The sequence below is a fragment of the Rhincodon typus genome, chromosome 15 (genome assembly GCF_021869965.1).
Source record: "Rhincodon typus isolate 14 chromosome 15, sRhiTyp1.1, whole genome shotgun sequence".
NCBI lineage: Eukaryota > Metazoa > Chordata > Chondrichthyes > Orectolobiformes > Rhincodontidae > Rhincodon > Rhincodon typus.
In genome coordinates this window covers 10,184,564-10,195,252 of record NC_063346.1, presented here as the reverse complement: position 1 = coordinate 10,195,252, position 10,689 = coordinate 10,184,564, and positions in this window count along the sequence as shown.

The window sequence follows — 10,689 nt, the reverse complement described above, 5'->3', positions numbered from 1 at the left end:
CCCATGGTGGCTCAGTGGTTAGCACTGCTGCCTCACAGCACCAGGGACCTGGGTTCGATTCTACCCTCGGGTGACTGTCTGTGTGGAGTTTGCACATTCTCTCTGAGTCTGCGTGGGTTTCCTCTGGGTGCTCCAGTTTCCTCCCACAGTCCAAAGATGTGAAGTTAGGCAAATTGACCATAGCATTCAGGGATGTGTAGATTAGGCAGATGGGTCTGTGTGGGATGCTCTGAGTGTCGGTGTGGACTTGTTGGGCCAAAGGGCCTGTTTCCGCACTGTAGAGATTTTATGATCTAGGCTGATCATTTACATGACTACTATTCCCTCTTCCCTGATGTCACTTGTATCTAGAAATCTATCCATCACTATCTTGGACACATCCAATGATGTGATTTTCAATGGGATCACCACTATTTGCAAGTTCCTTTCCAAGTCACACACCATCCGGATTTGGAACCATATCACCATTCCTTTATTGTCACTGGGTTAAGATCCTGGAACTCCCTCCCTAAGAGCACAGCGGGTGCCTTGGCATTCTAAAGATTGGAACAGTTCAAGAACAGTTCCACTACCTTCTCCATGGCATTTAGGGATGGGCAATAAATGCTGATCTAGCCTGGCAAACCCACATCCCATGAATGAATAAAAGGATTGAACACCTACAGCCCCCTGAGGAGAATAATTTCAAAAATATACTTCCCTTTGAGTGATGAAATCCCTCTTTATCCCAGTTCTAAATGCTTTCCCCTTATCCTGAGACTGTGTTCACTCATTCTAGGTTCACCAGCTAGGGGAACATCCCATCTGCATCTACCCTGTCGAACCCTTTGAGATGTTTGTAAGTTTCAATGAGATCATTTCTTATTTTTCAAAACTCTGGAGTATAGAGACCAAATCTCATCAATCTCTCTCGTCATAGGATAGTCTGGTGCATCTCACACTGGAAGCTATCCTCAGTTTGAAGGTGAACTTCTGAGGATCAAATGTTTGAGAGCCTCTGCTCTGAAGAATTGTACGCACTGCCCTACCATGTAATTCTATTTTCACTGAACGCTTCATCCGCAAACTAATGGTAGTAGAGTTTCCCAAGGTTATCAAATTTGGTTGATTATACACAGATATCAGAAACCATGGAAGAAAAATTAAAATCTCCAACATCCTTTTACATAATCTTAAACTTGACATCGTAAAACCCAGATAATACATCATTGTGTCATTGCTTAATCTCACCAGCAAAAGAATGAAATGCTATCTTGTTTTTTCACTGTTCACTGTTCGCTGTCTCCCATTCTAAATCTTTATACTCAATAATTTTTATGGGCTAAACTCAGATCTTTAGGCTCAGGTGGTTTCTAAGTGCTTTGTTATGAAGAGGAACTGTCTAGTGCTCTTCAACAACTATATAGACCGTGAAAAGATGAATCTTCAAGAATGCTCCTGGTTTATGAGCACAACAGCTTATCACTGAGGCAGAAATTGTTTGCGTAATTTGCTCAATCAGTCCTGCTCAATCAGAGTTCGTGTAAATACTGCAGTCTGTAATTATTTTACCAGGAAAAAAAAATCAAATCAAGATTTCTGCAGGTTAACAATAAAAGCTACATTTCTGATCCACAATGAACATGTTACCTTTTCATGGGCTCTCATCGTCGGTGGTTCTCAAATTGCTGGGCTGCTCTGTAATATTCAGGCATCTGAGGTTTGTTTCTGACTAGAAACTAACGAGGCCTGAAACTCTGAGTTTAACTTCAGGAATGATTGAGGGTGAAATAAAAGTAGGAGTCAGGGACTGCTGTTTGAGGAAAAACATAACAAAATGAGCTTTCATGTGGGTCAAGATGGGAATGTGGTTTTGGGTTAAAAGATCAGCCATGATCTTACGCTGAGGAACAAACTCAATGCGATGTACAACTTTCTCCTCTTCCTATTTTTAATGTTGTTGTTGTGTTAGAATGAACTAACATTAAAATTGATACATAAATAAATTTTCAATTTCTGCATTGTGAATTTCCACAGGCATTTTTTAAATATTTCCTTCCTCCCTCTGCCCTGTCCTCCCTCAATCCTTTTCTCCCACCCTCCGTCCTTTTCTACAACCCTTCCTCCCTTCATTCCTTTCTTCATTCCTCCCTCCCTCCTTCCACCCCTTCCTCTCTCCCTTTTTCCCCTCCTTCATCCATTGTTTCTCTCCCATTCCTTCCTCTCTCCCTTCCTCCCATATACCTTTCCACCTGTCCTCCATTCCTTCCTCACTCAATTCCTCCCTCTCTGTCTATCTCCCTTCCTTCCTGTCTCTCTCTCCCTTCCTCCCCCTTCATTTCTCTTCGCTCCATCCCTTCCATCTTTTCTGTCTTCCTCCTTCCCTTCCCCTGTTATAATCATAAGCTTTCTGAACCCAGTCGGTTGTGATTTTGATAGCCAGGTTAAAGGGAGACCATAATTTCATGAGAAAATCAGACCATTTCTGTTGATTTTCATACTTAAACTAATGGATCTTTCCTACTGCTGCCCATGGAAAGTGAGAGCTGATTGGTGCTGATTTGCTAGAGGCATGGTAAACTGGATAAAGAACTTTGGGTGCTGATAGAGCTCCATCAATTAGTAAATGCATGTGGAGGATAGATGAAGAAGTGTGACAGCGGTGAGAAGTTGTATAATGAGAAGAATCCTGTTATGATGCCATGCAGAGACTGGATGGAGGGATGACTATCAAATGAAGAGTAATTCAACACAAAAAAAGGTGACAACCATCTGCTAATTCATTTCTTAGGCCTTGGCCAATCAGAGTCAACCTACCTGATTTAAAGTTTAAACAAAACCTGGCAGTTAATTGCCAATTGTCAATAACTAGTGCACTCTCAATTCCAATGCCTCTATAAGTCAGAGCTCACTTATCAACCAATCAGCACTTGCCTCTCATTCCATATAAATGCTGGTTTTCCCCTTAAATTGGTCTGTTTGCAAATTTTCCTGATGAGTGCATGACAAAAAGCTTCAGTGAAATGTGCATTTTTTTTAAGCTGATTCCTGACAGAATGATGAGGTCCTTGATGCTTTGGGATGTAGAGTGTTCAATGGGTGATAATTGAACCACAATGGATTCTTCCATCAATGGTCACACCCCTCATCCATTTCCACCAGCCTCCCTACCGTAAAACCAGCAGGCACAGTAACCAGAAAGTAAACCCTCGGGAATAAAATACACTCTGTCATTTTGTTTCGAAGTTAGCAGGTAGAAGAACATTCTGCACATGCTGTTAAAAAAAAACTCAGGTGCAGACATTTGAAAAGCATCACAGAGTTAGAAGGATTATGTGTGAAAGGTTTAAAGCCAGTAATGATGGGATTCTTTGAAAGACAACCTTTTCAAGCCCAGGCAATCCCAATTAAGATACATAAACAAATAGCATTTATAAAATAGGTTGTTTTCATTGCTTTGTAAATTGTCATCCTATTTTAGAGAGAAAAAAACTCTTGTCAAAATATGATATCTCATACCTTATTGATGTTTATATTGGATGACCTCTTATCACGTAAGAACATAAGAATATAAGAAATAGGAGCATGAATAGGCCATCTGTCCCATCAAGCCTGCTCCGCCATTCAATAAGATCATGGCTGATCTTTTCGTGAACTCAGCTCCACTTACACACCCGCTCACCATAACCCTTAATTCCTTTACTGTTCAAACATCTATCTATCTTTGACTTAAAAACATTCAATGAGGAAGCCTCAACTGCTTCACTGGGCAGGGAATTCCACAGATTTACAACCCTTTGGGTGAAGAAGTTCCTCCTCAGCTCAGTCCTAAATCTGCTCCCCCTTATTTTGAGGCTATATCCCCTAGTTCAAGTTTCACCCCCCCAGTGGAAACAATTTCCCTGCTTCTGTCTTAGCTATTTCCTTCATAATTTTATATGTTTCTATAAGATCCCCTCCTCATTTTTCTAAACTTCAATAAGTTTAGTCCCAGGTTGACAGAAAGCATGGATAAGCTTAGCGAGAATTATTACCTATGACAATTACATAGACGTCAGCTACAGGTATCATAGAATCCCCACAGTGTGGAAGCAGGCCATTCAGCTCATTGAGTCCACACTGACTCTCTGAACAGCGTTTCACTCATTCTCTGTAACTCTGCATTTCCCATGGCTAATCCACATAGCCTACACACCCCTGAACAGTACAGACAATTTAGCATGGCCAATCCATCTAATCTGCACATCTTTGGACTGTGGGAGGAAACCAGAGCAAACCCACACAGACACAGGGACAATGTGCAAAGTCAGGGACAGTCTCCCAATGCTGGAATTCAAACCCAGGTCCCTGGCGCTGTGAGGGACTAACCACTGAGCCACCATGCCACTCCTTTGGTAAGCAACTAAGACCGGTCGGCATACTGATTAAAACTTTAACCCTGTTAACCCTGTGGGTGGGTAAGTGGAGCTGAGGCCACAAAAAGATCAGCCATGATCTTATTGAAGGGTGGAACAGGCTCAGGGGGCCAGATGGTCTACTCCTGTTCCTGTTTCTAATGGTCTTATGTAACCTGGGCCTAAAAAGACAGGTAAATTGGAGAATTCTGCATACTTAGTATAATCTTTAATTTTTGCGATGACTCTGTGAGTAGTGGGGCTTAATTTTCAGCGTACTACTCTGATGAGGTGTAATAGTAGGCTATATGGTCTTTCATGTCGGCTGCGCCATTTGGTAAGATCATGGCTCATCTGGATGTGCTCTTGAAGGACCACGAGGCGTGGTGATGGGGATGAAAGAGAAAAGTATAAAACATTGCTGATTCCTGCCTTCCCATTCTGTTGACACTGCTGCAGAGGGGGAAAGGGGCAAACACAATCACTGCTGATGTTTCATGTTGATACGTAGACTCGAGGCCAAAGTACTAGATTTAATGCCGTCAGGAATCGGAGAGTGATCAGACTGGTTAAAAATTGGATAGTCTGCTACAAATCCAAGTGGCTGACCACTTTACCTACAGCAGCGATGGCTTCAGAACTTTCTGGTGACTGACCACAGATCTTAAGCCTTTCAGAATTAGCCTGGCAAAGAGAAGAATAAGCAAGCACTCCTTGGCATTCTGGGTGTCCACCTCCTTATTGACTTTTTCCTGAAATCCTTTGAACCTTGGCCTGAAATTTCCTGGCGGCATCTTCACAAGCGTTTACCCATCAACAAACCAGGATGACAAGGCTGTAGGAGCAGAGGCAGGCCATTCGGCCCATCAAGTCTGTTCCACCATTTAATCATGGCTGATATGTTTCTCAACCTCATTCTCCTGCGTTCTCCCCATAACCATTATTAATCAAGAACTTGTCTGTCTCTGTCTCAAATACACTCTATGACTTGGCCTCTGCAGCCCTCTGCAGCAATGAGTTCCACAGATTCACCATCCTCTGGCTGAAGAAATTCTTCCTCATCTCCGTTCTAAAGGGTCATCCCTTCACTCTGAGGCTAAGCTTTCAGGTCCTAGCCCCTTCTACTCATGGAAACATTTTCCCCATGACCACTCAATCCAATCCTCTCAGTATTCTGTAATTCCTCCCATCATACTGTACTGTCTGTTTTATTTTTGCCTCTCTTATTCACTCTGCTTTGTGTTTAGAAATTAAGAGCTCCTGGTGCATGGCTGAGGAAAGTCTTCCCTCTTTTATGTTCCAGTTCCATTTTATGCGTCGGTTACATTCAGCTGGTGACAGTCTTGTCTCTTCTTTCGAGAGTTCTCGAACCTGAACCTGTACCGAGGGGGTGCTGCACCATTGGAGGTGCTAAAAATTGGTGAAAGCTATATTCCTGCCAAATGTTCAAATGGGTTCCAAGGCACAACTCTAAGAAGAGCATGAAGGCACAACAATGCAGAAGCAAAATATTGCAGATACCAGAGATGTGAAGCAAAAAGAAAATGGTTGAAATACTCAGCAGGCCAGGCAGCATCTGTATTTTCCTATTCCTTCACTGTTCTCATTGTTGGAAACATTTTGTCTTACCCTGTCTTCCCTTTTCTAACCATATACTCTCCCTTTCCAGTCTTCTGGCTTATTACTGAGCCCTGTTTAGTGTTTTCAGCCTTCCCCTTAACCCCTTCCACTGACCCCATTCCTTATGAAGGATTAATTAGCTCAGGTGGATGGATAGCTGGTTTGTAATACAGAGTAATGCCAACAGGGTTCAATTCCTTTACTATCTGAACCTGCCATGAAATCTCTGTCTTTTCAAGCTCACCTGAGGTGTGGCGACTCTCAGATTAACTCACCCTAATTGTCTTCCTCTAAGGAGACAGGGGGCTTTGATAGCTTTCTTTTTTGTCCTTCACTGCTTGCTTCAAATATTCAAACGCCAGCCTCTTTGGATGAAAGGCCATTGATCTGAAAAGTTAAGTCTGTTTCTCTCTCCATGAATGCTGAATATTTCCAGCATTTTCTGTTCTTTGGAATATTGCAATTAATTCATTATTGTTCTAAACAAAGATCTTTCCTCAAGTAATGCACCAAAAATGATTTGAGAAATATTTTGACTCTGTATCAAATCTTGGTTAAACGACACCTGGTGTACTGTGGAGAGTGCCTGTCCCAATATAGTACCATCTCGATAATTGAACTGCATGCAAAATCCGAAGCAGGCCATGAAAAAAAGAGAGATTGCTGGAGAAACTCAGTGGGTCTAGCAGCAACAGTGGACAGAGAAACAGAGTTAATGTTTTGGGTCTGTTATGATTCTTCTCCAGAACTGTTCAGAGCTCCGTGATAAGTGGGATCTCTCCGAAGTGGCAGGATGCAAGCTCACAGCTGGCAGCAGAGCAAGTGAATGGAGACTTGCTGTATCAGAAGGAAAACCCTGAAGTCTTTCACTCTTTTGGACAAGTTACGAGGTTAAAAGAAAACGAACGAGGAAAGAACATAAGAACATAAGAACTAGGAGCAGGAGTAGGCCATCTGGCCCCTTGAGCCTGCCCCGCCATTTAATAAGATCATGGCTGATCTTATTGAGACTCAGCTCCACTTACCCACCCGGTCACCATAACCCTTGACTTGGAGCATTTCTCAACGAGACCCTCATCTGTACATTCCCCAATCACCTCCTCTGCTTACAGCAGCCAGGACACCAAATGACACATTACACATTTAAAAGAAAGTCTCTGTGGGAAATGCTCCAAATCTTTTGACCTTTTTGCTTTAAACTTGAAGCTCATCCAAAATTTTCTTTTCCAGGCACACAGTGATGTCTTTTTCCCCAATCAACTTGTTCAGAGATATTATAAGCACCTCTGGAGTGGGTGGGACTTGAACCCAGGCCTCCTACCTCAGAGATAGGTAAACTACCACACCACCACAAGAGCACTGGGCACCTGGTGATCACACCCAACTATCACAGGTGGTTTAACAAGGCAGCTAATACAATATTGCTTGTTTCCAAGCTCAACTAATTTGGAGCAGTCTGTATGAAATGTTAGCCAATTACAGACATTACTCAATGGGATTTAATATTCCATTGGTGCAAATGACTGGCAGCTTCAACAGAACCAGAATTTTGTGTCACCTGACATATTATGATTCTACTGCATTATTAAATACATCTGAAGCATTGATACAAGAAAGATTACCAGGATCGAGAGATTGAATCAATAAGGAATGATTGTGCAGGCTGAGGCTATTAACCTTCTCTAGAAAGGGGAAGATTGAAAAATGACCTGATAGATATCTTTAGGATTATAAAAGGGATTGACAGGGTGAAGGTGGAAGGAGGCAAAAACAAGTACAAAACAGACAATAATAAATGTATATATAATAATAAATTGAATAGGGATTTCAGGAACAGTTTGTTTACAGTGGTAAGAGTGGTTAGAATTCCTACCACCAGAGTTGCGATGATGAACACCATAGTCGCCTTTAATGGTAAGCTAGATGAATACATTAAGGACTCAGGGTAATCTCTACAGAGTTAGATACTGAGGGGGTGGTAGGAGCCTTATGCGGAGTATAAACCACAGCAGGAACTAGATGGGTTGAAAGGCTCTACAGAGTACATAATATGTATCATAGAATTGTATAGTGTCCCCATTCAGCCCACACCAACCTTCTGAAGAGCATCCAGACCCATCCCCCTACCCTATACCCATAATCTTGCATTTCCAATCATTAACCCACCTAGCCTATACATCCCTGGATACTATGGACAATTTAGCATGGCCAATCCACTTAAAGTTCACATCACAATTGAACTGTCTGTAGGATGAGACCAGAGCATCTGAAGGAAACCCATGCAGACACTGGGAGAATGTGCAAACTTTGCACAGTCTCCTGAAGGTGGAATCAAATCCAGGTCCCTGGCACTGTGACACACCAGTGCTGACCACTGACCCCATTGTGCCACCCTGTAATTCTATTTTAAAAATTCACTTCATTAAATGATCAATATAATTTGCTATTTGGGAGACCTAGCTGTGCGCAAGTTGTCTGATGTTTTCTTGTATAAAACAAATGGTGGCATTTTGAAGCATTATTCATTTTAATTTGCAAACTGCTTTGGGAGGCCTTATCAAGGAGTGAGTTGATTCATACAAACCTCACTGTGGAAAAGCAACCTATTGATGTGCTGTAGATCTGAAACAACATCAGAAACTGCTGGAAACACTCAGCAGGTCTGGTAACATTAGTAGAGGGAGAAACAGAGTCAGGTCTGTAAGCTTTCATTGGAACTTCAAACACCACACATCTCCGCCCCCAACCGTAGTTCACAATTCGTTGAAATTGATTGTGGCCACAAAAAAGTGGTGAATGTTTTTCTGGACATCATTCTCCAGAAATATAAGCCCCATCGCCCCCACCCTCCAACGTATATACACAAAACCTTTATCCACCCACTGCTCGTGCTCTTTGGAACACCAACCTATTGAACTCATATAAAATAAGCTGATTGTAAAATCATAATAGGTTCAACTTGTACTGTAATATGCTTTGACCCAGAACCCCATATCGTTTCATAACATCATTTGCAATATGTGCTGGTTGCCTTTGATTTACAGTGAAAAACTTACTGAGAACAAACGGCTCATTGAGCACAACACAACGCATTTCAGAGAGTTTTGTGATTTTCCTTTAGATTGCGTTGACTTATTAAGGAATGAATTGCTTCTGAGTTTTTTTAATGACTCTGTCTAGGCAGCACTTCAGACAGGAACTATAACAGCATGCCTTTGAAAACCAGGACAGGTGTGAGGTGCAGTTTCTTGGCATTCAGCAATTCCACTTACCAGCTGTAACAAGTAATTCTGGCTTTTCCACTTGCGTTCCATGTTCCTGTTAAACTGACATCTTTTCTCCTTTAAATTGATACTCTTTCTGACCGAGGACATTATTGAGTCATAGTCAGGCATAGCTTGGTTCTACTTTAATCTTCTATGGATCATAACATCCAACTATGAAAGCATCCGTTATTACAGAATGATATATTGCAGAGAAAATCTGGTTGTAAGATCTTATTTTATGCCGATGACTTCTTTCTTAAAGTATAGGTGCCCAATAGCTCAGGAATCTGTCTTAACTCTTCAAGAAAGTTATCCACAGAATCCCATTTATGAATAAAGGACTAATAATTTTGCTATTCGTTACACGAAGGACAATAAATTCATAGATCATAGGTTCCAGCACAGAAGATAGCCATTCAGCCCTTGTTTTAGTACTGACTCCATGCAAGAGACATTCACCTAGACTCACTTCCTCACCTTTTCTCCATAGTCACCATTTCCCCCATAACTTGCCATTTCCTTTGAGATAATTATCATACCCAGTTTTCTTTTGAAAGCCTCAATTGAATCTGGATTTGGTGGATTCTGAGGCAGTGCAATCTGCCTCCTGGCCATTTACAGTGTTACATAGACTTGTCCCTGGTGTTGCCCTCGAATCTTTTGACATCCCATAAAATCACTGGCCCCTAGTTCTCAACGCAAACACAAACGGCAACATTTTCTTCCTACCTGCTCTGTCCAGATGCCTCATAGTCAGAAGTCACACGACACCAGGTTATAGTCTAACAGGTTTATTTGAAATCACAAGCTTTCGGGATGCTGCTGGTGTTGTGTGACTTCTGAATTTGTCCATCCCAGTTCAACGCCGGCACTTCCACATCACAGATGCCTCATGATGTTGAACAACTTGATCAAATCTCCTCTTCATCATCTCTTCTCCAAGGTTAAGCATTCCCAGTCTATCTGTCGAACTGAAGTTTCCCAACCCCGGAACCAAACCTGTGACTTTTTCTGCGCCCTCTAATGCTTTCATTTTCATCTTATAGTGTACTTGCTACATTTGGATACAATCAAATTGAGGCTGAACCTAGACATTGTGCAAGTTTATTATCACTTCTTTTCTATTATACCCTATGTTCCTATTTGTAAAGCTTGGTGTATTGTATGCTTTATCAAACATTTTACAAACTGCCCTGTCAACTTCAATTTGTGTATATACATCCCCTTCTCTCTGCCCTGTACCCCTTTTGAATTGAACCCTTGGAATTAAATTGTCTCTCCTCATTCGAAAGAGAAAACAGGAAACTGCAAACCCATCAGCCTTATATCAGTAGTAGGGAAAATGCGAGAAGGACATGATGAGTGGGAAATGGATTCGAATGATCTGATTGGGCATCATCAGTGTGGACTTGTGAATGGAAAATCATATT